At 37.9% G+C, this 16,771-nt stretch overlaps 2 non-coding genes across 2 annotated transcripts; both read right to left on the bottom strand.

Moving 5' to 3' along the window:
• Positions 1 to 8,628: 8,628 nt before the first annotated feature.
• Positions 8,629 to 8,736, bottom strand: LOC148556216 (small nucleolar RNA R71). Its single transcript, XR_015887895.1, has one exon. It is a non-coding gene; the product is annotated as a small nucleolar RNA R71 (small nucleolar RNA).
• A 7,899-nt stretch (positions 8,737 to 16,635) lies between these two features.
• Positions 16,636 to 16,743, bottom strand: LOC148556215 (small nucleolar RNA R71). The gene has a single exon (XR_015886659.1). It is a non-coding gene; the product is annotated as a small nucleolar RNA R71 (small nucleolar RNA).
• Positions 16,744 to 16,771: the final 28 nt, after the last annotated feature.

Genomic DNA, 16,771 nt, shown 5'->3' with positions numbered 1-16,771 from the left:
TAGTAGCCACGTTAACTTAGTTAACGTGGACTCTAACGTGGGAAATAAAGGCACATTGGAACGTTAGTGACAAAGGTAAGTGTCACTAACATTCTCGAAGGATTGGCATTACTACGTTAGAAGCCACGTTAACCTAGTTAATGTGGACTCTAACGTAGGGACAAGGGAGGACTCTCCATGTTATTGGGAAAGGTAAGTCCCAATAACGTGTGTGAAGGACTAAGAGCCAACGTTAGTGGTCATGTTAGTGCCACTAACGTTGAAGTCAACGTGATCATATTTGGGTTAGGAACGTTAGTGAAAAAGGTGATTGTCACTAACGTTCTCGAACCCACACTTTCACTTAACGTTGACACCACTAACGTCCTGAGTCAAAGTCCCTGTCTACTTCACCTTTTCTCTCTGTAAGCAAAGCTAAGCCCAATGAAAAGGATAACTGCTTCAAACTCAAGATTCAGAGGCCCATACCCAAGACTTGAAGAGCCAACTAGAAGATGAGAAGAGTAGTATATATAGGAGTAGCTTTGAATTAGTTGGGGAGTTGGAAACTTTAGGGAGCCTTTGGCGTAGAACTACTCTCTGTATTTTACTTTCTCTGCACTTCTAGTTTTACTTTCATCATGTATTCTCCATCTTTGTTTTCATTTTCCAGATCTATGAACAACTAAACCCCTTTCATTGGGTTAGGGAGCTCTGTTGTAATTTGATGGATCAATATTAGTTTTCATTCTCCTTCTTCTATCTTTTCTCTTGATTTTACTAGAAAGCTTTCGATCTTCATCCAATTGGGTAGTTATCTTAGAAAAGAAGCTATTCATACTTGGATCTCTTCTGAACCTTGAAAGAGGAATGAAGAGATCATGCTAGAAATACTCTCATGCTGGACCAAATTGGGTTTGGATAGATATGTGACTATAATCCTACCAACACTTGATTTGGGAAATGCATGTGGTATAATTAGTAACCATACTTCATCTCTTCTCATGAGCAATTGACCAAGGAATTGGCTATTGATCAAGATTTGAGAGATTGAATTACCAAGAAATTGGAATTCGATCACTTAAGATTGCCAAGGAGATCAATGAATGCATTGATTGAGGAAGAGATGAAAATGAACTTGATCCGGAGAATGCAACATCTCCTGAGCCCAATGAACTCCCCATTTCTGATCTTACCCATTCTCTTTAATTTCTGCCATTTACTTTTATGAGCAATTACCCCATTCCCGCTTAAGATTCTGCAATTTTCTTTCCGCCATTTACATTCAGCTCTTTAATTCTAGCATTTACTATTTCTGCTATTTACTTTGCCGCCATTTAATTTTTTGCGAATCTCAAATCAAATTTTGGTGCGCTCAACTAGAACATTCCTCTAATTAAAGTTGCTTGATCAATCAATCTCTGTGGGATTCGACCTCACTCTATTGTGAGTTTTTACTTGACGACAAATTCGGTACACTTGCCGAAGAAAATTTGTTGAGAGACAAGTTTTGTGAGTATCAGTTAGTTTCTATAGAGTTACTTGGTCAAAACAATAACTTTCTTTCCAAGAAACTGTGTTCTGGGTGACCTACCAAAAATTCTGAAATTTTTTATAGTAAACTTGCTTTAAGAATGTATTTTGGAACATAGTAATTGAGCTAAGGACACAAGCATGAAAGTTTTGTGCCTATTGCATGGTTACATCTTTTAACCATTATTTCCATTCTTGTGTGCATATCTCTCTCTCTCTATGAGTGTGATCCTTGCTTTGTCTGATTCTATATGTCCATTGCTTTGTGTATGAATTCATTTACATGATTGAGGCTATCATTTCAATAGTCACTTCTCCCAAATAGCCTTAACCCTTATATCTACCATTGATAACCGATTTTGAGCTTTTGATAAACCCTTTTGTTCTTAAATAGAGCACATCAACAACCCTAAGTAGGAAACCATGAATGTCCCTGAATTTGAATCCTTGATTGGCTTAGGTAAGTTAGGATGTGTAGCATTCAATTAGGAGGGTATACTTGGGAAATTCGGGTAGATATGTAGGCATATAATTGTAGTGCAATTGAAAAAAATTTTAGGATTTTGGGAACATACTCATGCGGCGGAAGATTAAACTGTATGCATTGACGCTTGGGTTTACAAAGAAACCCCAAGAAAGGAGGATGCTTGAAAAAAAAAGAGAAAACAATGAAAGGGGACAAAGACGCTCCAAGATAAAGTAATAAAAACAACGTATATGGGTGTGAATTGAAAAGAATGCATGAGTATGCAAAAAAGGGTAAAATTCAAGGGTAGCTAGGAATATATTGTAGTTGTATAGGTTGTTCTATGTGTCTAGTGGATCCTAGGTTGATCAAGGACTCAAATTTTAAACCCACTTGACCATATACATCCTTACCTTCACCCTAGCCCCGTTACAAATAAGACCTCATGATACTTGTAAGCATGCATTAAGTAATTATTGATTGTTAGATGAAAGACAAATTTTGGAAAGCATGATTAGGAGGAGATTGAGTGACGAACCCTAGACACTTGAGCAAATAGAGCGGATACACTTCCGGTGAGGGTTTGATGCTCAATGCTTGTTTCTGGCTTTCACAAGCGTTCGTTCAGCAAGTCATATGCACTCTTTAGAGATATTCAATTTGGTAGGATTCATGAATTGCATACTATTTTCACCCTATATGCTCACATGTATTCTTGAAGGATAGATTTACTCTCGACCAAGTATATAGATGATTTTATATTAGTTGCATGCATCCACTTAGGTAATTTGCATTTCATAAACCCTTTATCACCATGATCTTTGGTCTTTTTATTTTAAGCATGAGGACATGCTTGGTTTAAGTATGGGGAGTTTTGATAAACCCCGATTTTGTGGTTTATCTTGTGCTTATTTTGAGGGATTTTATCAATATTTCTCACACTTATTCGCAAGAAATGCATCGTTTTGTGTTCACTTCCCAATATTGCTCTATGATGTAAAACATGCTTATTTTGCCTTAAAATTGCCATATTTTAATCCTCTTCTATTGACTTAGAAGAGAGGGAGAAAGCATGTACAAATGGGAGGAACATGAAGAATTGAGATCTTGGAAAAAGCAGCATCGGCGCGCTCGCACACGCCACGCGCACGCGTGGATGGGATGGGCTGGAAGCGGCGCACAAGGATGAACGCATCCGCGCGAATCAGGAGATTCTTATCGACGCGCACGTGCACTTGGCGCGCACGCGTGGAAGGCTACACGTGACCTCATTAAGGGAAATCGTGCCTGGTGATTTCTGAGGCTCATTAGGCCCAATTTCAAGCTGTTTCTTCATGGAAAAAGACCCAAGGATGCTAGGGGGAAAAGGGGAATCACTCATTTTACACTAGTACATAATTTTAGCTAGTTTTGAGGTTCTTTGTTGTTCTAGAGGGAGAAACCATTGTTCCTCTCTAGACCTAGTTTTAATTTGATCTTCCCTTGTTGATTTGTGACTTGGATCTTGTTAATTACTAGTTTTAATTGTTCAATTTGAATTTCTTATTACAATTTTGCTTATATCTTGTGATAGTTTATGAATTCTTGTCAATTCTCATTTTATACCCATTTAATGAATGTTGTGAATCTTGACTTGTTGATGTTACATTGATGATTTCTATGCTTAGCTTTGTTGTTTGGATGATTACATGTTGATAATTGTTAGTGGGTATTGTAGAACTCAATTTAATTGCTATTTTGAACATGTCTTTTGTTAGTGCTTACCAAGTGTTTAATGAATTATTTACTTTGATTATGGAGTAGTTCTTTTTCACTCTTGGCCTAGGTCAAGGGAATTGGGTAAACTTGAGTCATTAGGTCTAATGGATTTGATGATTTGGGAGCCCTAGGTGGTAAATTTGATACTCATTGACGCCAACCCACTACTAATCTAATTAGTAGGTAGGTTGGGACTTATGGGTTGATGTGATCAGGGCCATTTGACGTACTTCAAGTCTAGGAGTAGATATCACGTACTTAAGACTTTGAGAGTAGACTTAATGAGCTTGGATCCTTATAATTGTCAAGGTATAGTTGTTAGACAAGGATGGTGATCCCAATTCCTGAGCCTAGCCAAGAGTTACCTTTATTATTCATACTTGAAAATCAACTTTCTCAACCAATTGCTTTAGTTGTAGTTTCTTGTTTGGGTTACAATAGAATTAAGTGGAATGTTGTTTATTCATTTAAGGTGCTTATGTTTTGCTTAGTTGATTGAATTAATTGTTGCATTTTAAGATTACTTGTTTGTTAAGATTCCCATTTATCTTCATGCTTATAACTCACAACCCCGGATTTCTAACCAATGTCGAAGCACATGATTGCCCATTCCTTGTGAGACGACCCGAGGTTTGAATACTTCGGTTATTTCTATTGGGGTTGAACTTGTGACAACCAAATCCCTCTTCTAAATTTGACCCCCGAGGATTGTTGTTGGTAGAGCTATACTTACAACACGGTTTTCTTAAAGAGAATCTTTACCAATACACCCTTGGTGCTTGCATGTCATGGGGTCTATGATGGGTCATGAACGTCTTACATATTGAAATGTAAGTGATGTATGTGGTTAAGCAAGCAAAAATTAAGGATAACACTTGATGAGCGGATAATTTATACGCTTTTTGACATTGTTTTTAGTATGTTTTTAGTAGGATCTAGTTACTTTTAGGGATGTTTTCATTAGTTTTTATGTTAAATTCACATTTCTGGACTTTACTATGAGTTTGTGTGTTTTTCTGTGATTTCAGGTATTTTCTGGCTGAAATTGAGGGACTTGAGCAAAAATCAGATTCAGAGGTTGAAGAAGGACTGCTGATGCTGTTGGATTCTGACCTCCCTGCACTCAAAGTGGATTTTCTGGAGCTACAGAACTCGAAATGGCGCGCTTCTAATTGCGTTGGAAAGTGGACATCCAGGGCTTTCCAGCAATGTATAATAGTCCATACTTTTGCCAAGAATAGATGATGCAAACTGGCATTCAACGCCAGCTCTCTGCCCAATTCTGGCGTCCAGCGCCAGAAAAGGATCCAAAACCAGAGTTGAACGCCCAAACTGGCACAAAAGCTGGCGTTCAACTCCAAGAAGGACCTCTACACGTGCAACACTCAAATCTCAGCCCAAGCACACACCAGGTAGGCCTCGGAAGTAGATTTATGCATCAATTACTTACTTCTGTAAACCCTAGTAGCTAGTTTATTATAAATAGGACATTTCTCTATTGTATTTGACATCTTTGGATTATATTTTGATCTATTGATCACGTTTTGGGGGCTGGACATCTCGGCCATGCCTGGACCTTTCACTTATGTAATTTTAACGGTAGAGTTTCTACACTCCATAGATTAAGGTGTAGAGCTCTGCTGTTCCTCAAAGATTAATGCAAAGTACTACTGTTTTCTATTCAATTCATCTTATTTCGCTTCTAAGATATTCATTCGCACTTCAACCTGAAGGTGATGAACGTGACAATCATCATCATTCCCTATGAACGCGTGCCTGACAACCACTCCCGTTCTACCTTCGACTGAATGAGTATCTCTTAGATCTCTTAATCAGAATCTTCGTGGTGTAAGCTAGAATGATGGCGGCATTCAAGAGAATCCGGAAAGTCTAAACCTTGTCTGTGGTATTCTGAGTAGGATTCAATGATTGAATGACTGTGACGAGCTTCAAACTCGCTATTGCTGGGCGTAGTGACAGACGCAAAAGGATAGTAAATCCTATTCCAGCAGGATCGAGAACCGACAGATGAATAGCCGTGCCGTGACAGGTGCGTTGACCATTTTCACTGAGAGGATAAGATGAAACCATTGACAAGGGTGATGCCTCCAGACGATTAGCCATGCCGTGACAGGGCATTTGGATCATTTTCCCGAGAGAAGACCGAAAGTAGCCATTGACAGTGGTGATGTATCACATAAAGCCAGCCATGGAAAGGAGTAAGACTGATTGGATGAAGATAGCAGGAAAGCAGAGGTTCAGAGGAACGAAAGCATCTCTATTTGCTTATCTGAAATTCTCACCAATGATTTACATAAGTATTTCTATCCCTGTTTTATTAATTGTTTTCGAAAACACCATTATCCATTTATATCTGCCTAACTGAGATTTGCAAGGTGACCATAGCTTGCTCATACCAACAATCTCCGTGGGATTCGACCCTTACTCACGTAAGGTATTACTTGGACGACCCAGTGCACTTGCTGGTTAGTTATATCGAAGTTGTGAACCATGGTATTGGCACCATGTTCCTGGCGCCATTGCCAGGGAAAGAAAGAGCCATGAATTTTACATAATTAAAGTGTAATCATGATTACGCGTACCAAGTTGCTCACGTTGCCAGGGATTGTTCGAGCCTGGACATCACAATTTCGTGCACCAAGTTTTTGGCGCCGTTGCCGGGGATTGTTCGAGTTTGGACAACTGACGGTTCATCCTGTTGCTCAGATTAGGTAATTTTCTTCTTATTTTGTTTTCAAAAAAAATTTTTTCAAAAATCTTTCAAAAAAAAAAAATTTCCTTTATTTTCGAAAAATAAAAATAAAAATGTTTTCAAAAATTTTTTTTTTGTTCAAAATTTTTAAGAATGAATTCTAGTGTTTCAGGAAGCATGTTGAAGCCTGGCTGGCTGTAAAGCCATGTCTATTCCTTTGGGAATGAGTATGTCAGACATGTCATATCTGAATTACATGCTAAAGCTTGGCTGGCCATTGGCCATGTCTAGTGTTTTGGATCGGAGCTTTCATTGAAGGCTTGGCTGGCTAGTGAGCCATGTCTAATTCCTGGACTAAAGCTTTAGACTAAGAATGCAAGATTCCTGGAATTCATATTAAAAATTTTGGAATCCTTATTTTCCTTTTTCAATTAATTTTCAAAAAATACCAAAAAAAAATTAGAAAATCATAAAAATCAAAAAATATTTTTTGTGTTTCTTGTTTGAGTCTTGAGTCATGTTATAAGTTTGGTGTCAATTGTATGTGCATCCTGCATTTTTCAAAAATTTCATGCATTCATAGTGTTCTTCATGATCTTCAAGTTGTTCTTGGTAAGTCTTCTTGTTTGATCTTGATGATTTTTTATTTTGTGTCTTTTCATGTTTTTCATATGCATTCTTGAATTCTTAGTGTCTAAGCATTAAAGAATTCTAAATTTTGGTGTCTTGCATGTTTTCTTTGCATTAAAATTTTTCAAAATATGTTCTTGATGTTCATCTTGACATTCAAAGTGTTCTTGGTATTCATCTTGACATTCATAGCATTCTTGCATGCATTCATTGTTTTGATCTAAAAATTTCATGCATTCGAAAAAAATATATCTTTCCCTTTTTCTCTCATCAAATTCGAAAATTTGAGTTGACTTTTTCAAAAATTTTTAAAATCAAGTTGTTTCTTATGAGTCAAATCAAATTTTCAATTTGAAAATCTTATCTTTTTCAAAATCTTTTTCAAAAATCAAATCTTTTTCAAAATTCTTAGTTATTTTCGAAAATTCCAAAAATATTTTTCAAAAATCTTTTTCTTATTTTTATATCAAATTTTCGAAAATAACATAATCAATTAATGTTTTGATTCAAAAAATTTGAAGTTTGTTACTTGCTTGTTAAGAAAGATTCAAACTTTAAGTTCTAGAATCATATCTTGTGATTTCTTATGAATCAAGTCATTAACTGAGATTTTAAAAATCAAATCTTTTTCAAAACTAGTTTCTAAAATATCTTCTTATCTTACCTTTTTCAAAAAAAAAAATATCTTTTCAAAATATCTTTTCTAACTTCCTAACTCCTTATCTTTTCAAAATTTGTTTCAACTAACTAACTAACATTTTTTCAAAAACCATTTTCGAAAATCACTAACTCTTTTTCAAAAATATTTTCGAAAATTCTCCCTCTCCCATCTTATTCTATTTATTCATTCATATCCTAACATCTCATCTCACATCTCTGCCATCCTCACAGTTGTGTTTCTTTCTTTACATCACACTCTTTGTCCCCCTCTTTTCTTTCACTCACAAAGGAATCCCTATACTGTGGTATAAAGGATTCCTATTATTATTATTTTTCAGTGCCCTCTTCTTTGTCATATGAGCAAGAGCAAGGATAAGAACATTCTTGTGGAAGCAGATCCAGAACCTGAAAGGACTCTAAAAAGGAAACTAAGAGAAGCTAAAATACAACAATCCAGAGATAACCTTTTAGAAATTTTTGAACAGGAAAAGGAGATGGCAGCCGAAAATAATAATAATGTAAGGAAGATGCTTGGTGACTTTACTGCACCTAATTCCAATTTACATAGAAGAAGCATCTCCATTCCTGCCATTGGAGCAAACAACTTTGAGCTGAAACCTCAATTAGTTTCTCTGATGCAGCAGAACTGCAAGTTTCATGGACTTCCATCTGAAGATCCTTTTCAGTTCTTAACTGAATTCTTGCAGATATGTGATACTGTTAAGACTAATGGAGTAGATCCTGAAGTCTACAGGCTCATGCTTTTCCCTTTTGCTGTAAGAGACAGAGCTAGATTATGGTTGGATTCTCAACCAAAGACAGCCTGAACTCTTGGGATAAGCTGGTCACGGCTTTCTTAGCCAAGTACTTTCCTCCTCAAAAGCTGAGCAAGCTTAGAGCTGATGTTCAAACCTTCAAACAGAAAGAAGGTGAATTCCTCTATGAAGCTTGGGAAAGATACAAACAGTTGACCAAAAAGTTTCCTTCTGACATGCTTTCAGAATGGACCATCCTGGATATATTCTATAATGGTTTATCTGAGCTATCAAAGATGTCACTGGACACTTCTGCAGGTGGATCCATTCACCCAAAGAAAACGCCTGCAGAAGCTCAAGAACTCATTGACATGGTTGCTAATAACCAGTTCATGTACACTTCTGAAAGGAATCCTGTGAGTAATGGGACGCCTATGAAGAAGGGAGTTCTTGAAGTTGATACTCTGAATGCCATATTGGCCCAGAATAAAATATTGACTCAGCAAGTCAATATGATCTCTCAGAGTCTGCATGGAATGCAAGCTGCATCGAACAGTACTCAAGAGGCTTCTTATGAAGAAGAAGCTTATGATCCTGAGAATCCTGCAATAGCAGAGGTGAATTACTTAGGTGAACCTTATGGAAACACCTATAACTCATCATGGAGAAATCATCCAAATTTCTCATGGAAGGATCAAAAGCCTCAACAAGGCTTTAATAATGGTGGAAGAAACAGGTTTAGCAATAGCAAGCCTTTTCCATCATCCACTCAGCAACAGACAGAGAACTCTGAACAAAATGCTTCTAAATTAGCAAATCTAGTCTCTGATCTATCCAAGGCCACTGTAAGTTTCATGAATGAAACAAGATCTTCCATTAGAAATCTGGAAGCACAAGTGGGCTAGCTGAGTAAAAGGATCACTGAAATCCCTCCTAGTACTCTCCCAAGCAATACAGAAGAGAATCCAAAAGGAGAGTGCAAGGCCATTGACATAAGCACCATGGCCGAACCTGTGAGGAGAGGAGAGGACGTGAATCCCAAGGAGGAAGACCTCCTGGGACGTCCAGTGATCATTAAGGAGCTTCCCTCTGAGGAACCAAAGGACTCTGAGGCTCATCTAGAGACCATAGAGATTCCATTGAACCTCCTTATGCCCTTCATGAGCTCTGATGACTATTCCTCTTCTGAAGAGAATGAGGATGTTACTGAAGAGCAAACTGCCATGTTTCTTGGTGCAATCATGAAGCTGAATGCCAAATTATTTGGCATTAATACTTGGGAAGTTGAACTTCCCTTGTTTATCAATGAACTAAGTGATCTGGATCAACTGACATTGCCTCAGAAGAGACAGGATCCTGGAAAGTTCATAATACCCTGTACCATAGGCACCATGATCTTTAAGGCTCTGTGTGACCTTGGTTCAGGAATAAACCTCATGCCCCTCTCTGTAATAGAGAAACTGGGAATCTATGGGGTGCAAGCTGCTAGAATCTCATTAGAGATGGCAGACAACTCAAGAAAACAGGCTTATGGACAAGTAGAGGATGTGCTAGTAAAGGTTGAGGGCCTTTACATCCCTACTGATTTCATAGTCCTGGATACTGGAAAGGAAGAGGATGAATCCATCATCCTAGGAAGACCTTTCCTGGCCACAGCAAGAGCTGTGATTGATGTTGACAGAGGTGAAATAGTCCTTCAATAGAATGAGGACTCCCTTGTGTTTAAAACTCAAGGATCTCCCTCTGCAACCATGGAGAGGAAGCAGAAAAAGCTTCTCTCAAGGCAGAGTCAACCAGAGCCCCCACAGTCAAACTCTAAGTTTGGTGTTGGGAGGCCACAACCAAACTCTAAGTTTGGTGTTGAACTCCCATATCCAAACTCTAAGTTTGGTGTTGGAGAGTCTCAACAAAGCTCTGCACATCTGTGAGGCTCCATGAGAGCCCACTGTCAAGCTATTGACATTAAAGAAGCGCTTGTTGGGAGGCAACCCAATTTTTATTTATCTAACTATATTTTTCTTAGTTATATGTCTTTGTAAGTTCATGATCATGTGGAGACACAAAATAAATATAAAAATTGAAAACGGAATCAAAAACAGCAGAAGAAAAATCACACCCTGGAGGAGCATCTGTCTGGCGTTCAGCGCCAGAACAGAGCATGGTGCTGGCGCTGAACGCCCAAAATGGGCAGCTTCTGGGCGCTGAACGCCAGAACAGGCATGGTTCTGGCGTTCAACGCCAGAAATGGCACACAAATGGGCGTTGAATGCCCAAAATGGCCACCAGCCTGGCGCTGAACGCCCAGAGTTGGGTACAAAGGCATTTTTACATGCCTAATGGGTGCAGGGATGTAAATCCTTGAACACCTCAGGATCTGTGGACCCCACAGGATCCCCACCTACCTCCACTCACTTCTTCTCACCACTCTCTTTCACACAACCCCCATTAACTCTCTTCCCCATCACCTCTTCACCACTCACACCCATCCACTCTTCCCCATAAACCTACCTCATAAACTCCACCTACCTTCAAAATTCAAAACCAATTTCCCACCCAAACCCACCCATATGGCCGAACCTTAACCCCCCCTCCCTTCCCTATATAAAGACCTCCATTCTTCATCAAATTCACACAACACACCCCTCTACACTCCTCTTGGCCGAAACCACATCTCCCTCTCCCTCTCCATATTTCTTCTTCTTCTTCTTCTATTCTTTTGTTTATTGCTCGAGGGCGAGCAATATTCTAAGTTTGGTATGGTAAAAGCATAGTTTTTTTTTGTTTTTCCATTACCATTGATGGCATCTAAGACCGGAGGATCCTCTAGAAGAGGGAAAGGGAAGATAAAAGCTTCCACATCCGAGTCATGGGAGATGGAAAGGTTCATCTCCAAAGCCCATCAAGACCACTTCTATGATGTTGTGGCCAAGAAGAAGGTGATCCCTGAGGTCCCTTTCAAACTCAAAAGAAATGAGTATCCGGAGATCCGACATGAAATTCAAAGAAGAGGTTGGGAAGTTCTAACAAATCCCATCCAACAAGTCGGCATCCTAATGGTTCAAGAGTTCTATGCCAATGCATGGATCACCAAGAACCATGATCAAAGTAAGAACCCGGATCCAAAGAACTATGTTACAATGGTTCGGGGGAAATACTTAGATTTTAGTCCGGAAAATGTGAGGTTGGCGTTCAACTTGCCAAACATAGAAGAGAACGCACGCCCCTACACAAGGAGAGTCAACTTTGATCAAAGGTTGGACCAAGTCCTTATGGACATATGTGTAGAAGGAGCTCAATGGAAGATTGACTCCAAAGGCAAGCCGGTTCAACTAAGAAGATTGGACCTCAAGCCTATAGCTAGAGGATGGTTGGAGTTCATTCAATGCTCAATCATTCCCACTAGCAACCGGTCTGATGTTACTATAGACCGGGCCATCATGATCCATAGCATCATGATTGGAGAAGAGGTGGAAGTTCATGAGATTATACCTCAAGAACTCTACAAGGTGGCTGACAAGTCCTCCACTATGGCAAGGTTAGCCTTTCCTCACCTCATCTGCGACCTATGCAATTCGGCTGGAATTGACATAGAGGGAGATATCCTCATTAAAGAGGACAAGCCCATCACTAAGAAAAAGATGGAGCAAGCAAGAGAGCCCATTCATGGAGCTCAAGAGGCGTATGAAGCTCATCACCATGAGATCCCGGAAATGCCTCAAATGCACTTTCCTCCACAAAACTATTGGGAGCAAATCAACACCTCCCTAGGAGAATTGAGTTCCAATATGGGACAACTAAGGGTGGAACATCAAGAGCACTCCATCATGCTCCATGAAATAAGAGATGATCAAAAAGCAAAGAGGGAGGAGCAACAAAGACAAGGAAGAGACATAGAAGAGCTCAAGGACATCATTGGTTCCTCAAGAAGGAAATGCCACCAGCACTAAGGTGGATTCATTCCTTGTTCTTATTTCCTCTATTTTTCATTTTCTATGCTATGTGCTTATTGATGAGCGGATAATTTATACGCTTTTTGGCATTGTTTTTAGTATGTTTTTAGTAGGATCTAGTTACTTTTAGGGACGTTTTCATTAGTTTTTATGTTAAATTTACATTTCTGGACTTTACTATGAGTTTGTGTGTTTTTCTGTGATTTCAGGTATTTTCTGACTGAAATTGAGGGACTTGAGCAAAAATCAGATTCAGAGGTTGAAGAAGGACTGCTGATGTTGTTGGATTCTGACCTCCCTGCACTCAAAGTGGCTTTTCTGGAGCTACAGAACTCGAAATGGCGCGCTTCGAATTGCGTTGGAAAGTAGACATCCAGGGCTTTCCAGCAATATATAATAGTCCATACTTTGGCCAATAATAGACGACGCAAACTGGCGTTCAACGCCAGCTCTCTGCCCAATTCTGGCGTCGAGCGCCAGAAAAGGATCCAAAACCAGAGTTGAACGCCCAAACTGGCACAAATGCTGGCGTTCAACTCCACAAATGGCCTCTACACGTGCAACACTCAAGCTCAGCCCAAGCACACACCAAGTGGGCCCTGGAAGTGGATTTCTGCATCAATTACTTATTTCTGTAAACCCTAGTGACTAGTTTATTATAAATAGGACCTTTTACTATTGTATTAGACATCCTGGATTGTATTTTGATCCTGTGATCACGTTTTAGGGGGTTGGCCATCTCAGCCATGCCTGGACCTTCCACTTATGTATTTTTAATGGTAGAGTTTCTGCACTCCATAGATTAATGTGTGGAGCTCTGCTGTTCCTCAAAGATTAATGCAAAGTACTACTGTTTTCTATTCAATTCATCTTATTTCGCTTCTAAGATATTCATTCGCACTTCAACCTGAATGTGATGAACATGACAATCATCATCATTCCCTATGAACGCGTGCCTGACAACCACTTCCGTTCTACATTAGATTGAATGAGTATCTCTTAGATCTCTTAATCGGAATCTTTGTGGTGTAAGCTAGAGTGATGGCGGCATTCAAGAGAATCCGGAAGGTCTAAACCTTGTCTGTGGTATTCCGAGTAGGATTCAATGATTGAATGACTGTGACGAGCTTCAAACTCGCGATTGCCGGTCGTAGTGACAGACGCAAAAGATAGTAAATCCTATTCCAGCAGGATCGAGAACCGACAGATGAATAGCCGTGCCGTGACAGGGTGCGTTGACCATTTTCACTGAGAGGATAAGATGAAGCCATTGACAAGGGTGATGCTTCCAGACGATTAGCCGTGCCGTGACAGGGCATTTGGATCATTTTCCCGAGAGAAGACCGAAAGTAGCCATTGACAATGGTGACGTATCACATAAAGCTAGCCATGGAAAGGAGTAAGACTGATTGGATGAAGATAGCAGGAAAGCAGAGGTTCAGAGGAACGAAAGCATCTCTATTCGCTTATCTGAAATTCTCACCAATGATTTACATAAGTATTTCTATCCCTATTTTATAAATTATTTTCGAAAACTCCATTACTATTTTATATCCGCCTGACTGAGATTTACAAGGTGACCATAGCTTGCTTCATACCAACAATCTCCGTGGGATTCGACCCTTACTCACGTAAGGTATTACTTGGACGACCCAGTGCACTTGCTGGTTAGTTGTGCGAAGTTGTGAACTATGGTATTGGCGTCATGTTTTTGGCTCCATTACCAGAGAAAGAAAGAGCGATGAATTTTACATAATTAAAGTGTAATCACAATTTCTGCGCACCAAGTTTTTGGCGCCGTTGCCGGGGATTGTTCGAGTTTGGACAACTGACGGTTCATCTTATTGCTCAGATTAGGTAATTTTCTTTTTGTTTTCTATTCAAAAATTTTTCAAAAATCTTTCAAAAATTTTTTCTTTTATTTTCGAAAAAAAAATAAATAATAAATATAATAATAAAAATAATGTTTTCAAAAAATAAATTATTCTATGGCTTCAAAATTTTTAAGAATGAATTCTAGTGTTTCATGAAACATGTTGAATCCTATCTGGCTGTAAAGCCATACCTAAACTGCTTTGGGATTGGTATTCAACTAATCACTCCAGTCCATGTAATTATATACTAAAGCTTGGCTGGCTATTAAGCCATGCCTGACCCTTTGATTGGAGCTTTAGAGCACAAGATTCCTGGAATTCATATTAAAAATTTTGGAATCCTTAATTTTCTTTTCCAAAATAGTTTTTCGAAAAATATAAAATAAAAATCCAAAAAAAATTTAGAAAATCATAAAAATAAAAAATATTTCATGTTTCTTGTTTGAGTCTTGAGTCATGTTATAAGTTTGGTGTCAATTGCATGTGCATCTTGCATTTTTCGAAAATTTCATGCATTCATAGTGTTCCAAGTTGTTCTTGGTAAGTCTTCTTGTTTGATCTTGATGATTTTTTTTGTTTTGTGTTGTTTGGTGTTTTTCATATGCATTCTTGAATTCCTAGTGTCTAAGCATTAAAGAATTCTAAGTTTGGTGTCCTGCATGTTTTCTTTGCATTATAAATTTTTCAAAAATATGTTCTTGATGTTCATCATGATATTCACGGTGTTCTTGGTGTTCATCTTGACATTCAAAGCATTCTTGCATGCATCACATGTTTTGATCTAAAAATTTCAAGCATTGTATCATTTTAGTGTTTTTCTCTCTCATCATAAAAATTCAAAAATCAAAAAAATATCTTTCCCTCTTTTCTCTCATAAATTCGAAAATTAGATTTGACTTTTTCAAAAATTTTTAAAATCTAGTTGTTTTCATGAGTCAAATCAAATTTTCAATTTGAAAATCTTATCTTTTTCAAAATCTTTTTCAAAAATCAAATCTTTTTCAAATTTCTTAGTTATTTTCGAAAATTCCAAAAATATTTTTCAAAAATCTTTTTCTTATTTTTATATCAAATTTTCGAAAATAACAATAACAATTAATGTTTTGATTCAAAAATTTTAAGTTTGTTACTTGCTTGTTAAGAAAGATTCAAACTTTAAGTTCTAGAATCATATCTTGTGATTTCTTATGAATCTAGTCATTAATTGTGATATTAAAAATCAAATCTTTTTTTCAAAAAACTAATTTCTATCATATCTTTTCAAAAATATCTTCTCATCTTATCTTTTTCAAAAAGCTAATTTCAAAATATCTTTTCTAACCTCCTAACTTCTTATCTTTTCAAAATTTGTTTCAACTAACTAACTAACTTTTTGTTTGTTTCTTAACTTTTTCAAAACTACCTAACTAACTCTCTCTCTAATTTTCGAAAATATCTTCCCTCTTTTTCAAAAATTTCTTTTTAATTAACTAATTATTCTTATTTTTATTTTTGATTTTAAAAATTTTTGAAAAATACTAACATTTTTCAAAAACCATTTTCAAAAATCACTAACTCTTTTTCAAAAATTGTTTTCGAAAATTCACTTCCCCCTCTCATCTTCTTCTATTTGTTTATTGATATACTAACATCTTTCCTTTAACTCACCAAAAATCTGAACCCCCTCTCTCTCTGAGTTCAGATTTTCTTTTCTTCTTTTCTTCTACTCACATAAGGGAACCTCTGTGCTTGGGCAAAAAGGATCCCTATTATTATTATTTTTCTGTGCCTTCTTCTTTGTCATATGAGCAGGAGCAAGGACAAGAACGTTCTTGTTGAAGCAGATCCAGAACCTGAAAGGACTCTGAAGAGAAAATTAAGAGAAGCTAAAATACAACAATCCATAGATAACCTGTCAGAAATTTTCAAACAGGAAGAGGAGATGGCAGCCGAAAATAATAATAATGGAAGGAGAATGCTTGGTGACTTTACTACACCTAATTCCAATTTACATGGAAGAAGCATCTCCATTCCTGCCATTGGAGCAAACAACTTTGAGCTGAAACCTCAATTAGTTTCTCTGATGCAGCAGAACTGCAAATTTCATGGACTTCCATCTGAAGATCCTTTTCAGTTCTTAACTGAATTCTTGCAGATATGTGATACTGTTAAGACTAATGGAGTAGATCCTGAAGTCTACAGGCTCATGCTTTTCCCTTTTGCTGTAAGAGACAGAGCTAGAATATGGTTGGATTCTCAACCTAAAGACAGCCTGAACTCTTGGGATAAGCTGGTCAAGGCTTTCTTAGCCAAGTTCTTTCCTCCTCAAAAGCTGAGTAAGCTTAGAGTGGATGTTCAAACCTTCAGACAGAAGGAAGGTGAATCCCTCTATGAAGCTTGGGAGAGATACAAAGGACTGACCAAAAAGTGTCCTTCTGACATGCTTTCAGAATGGACCATCCTGGATATATTCT

This window comes from Arachis ipaensis, chromosome B6 (assembly GCF_059453495.1).
Source record: "Arachis ipaensis isolate K30076 ecotype BB chromosome B6, ASM5945349v1, whole genome shotgun sequence".
In the NCBI taxonomy this organism is placed as follows: Eukaryota; Viridiplantae; Streptophyta; class Magnoliopsida; order Fabales; family Fabaceae; genus Arachis; species Arachis ipaensis.
This window is presented reverse-complemented; position numbering and strand designations above follow the sequence as displayed.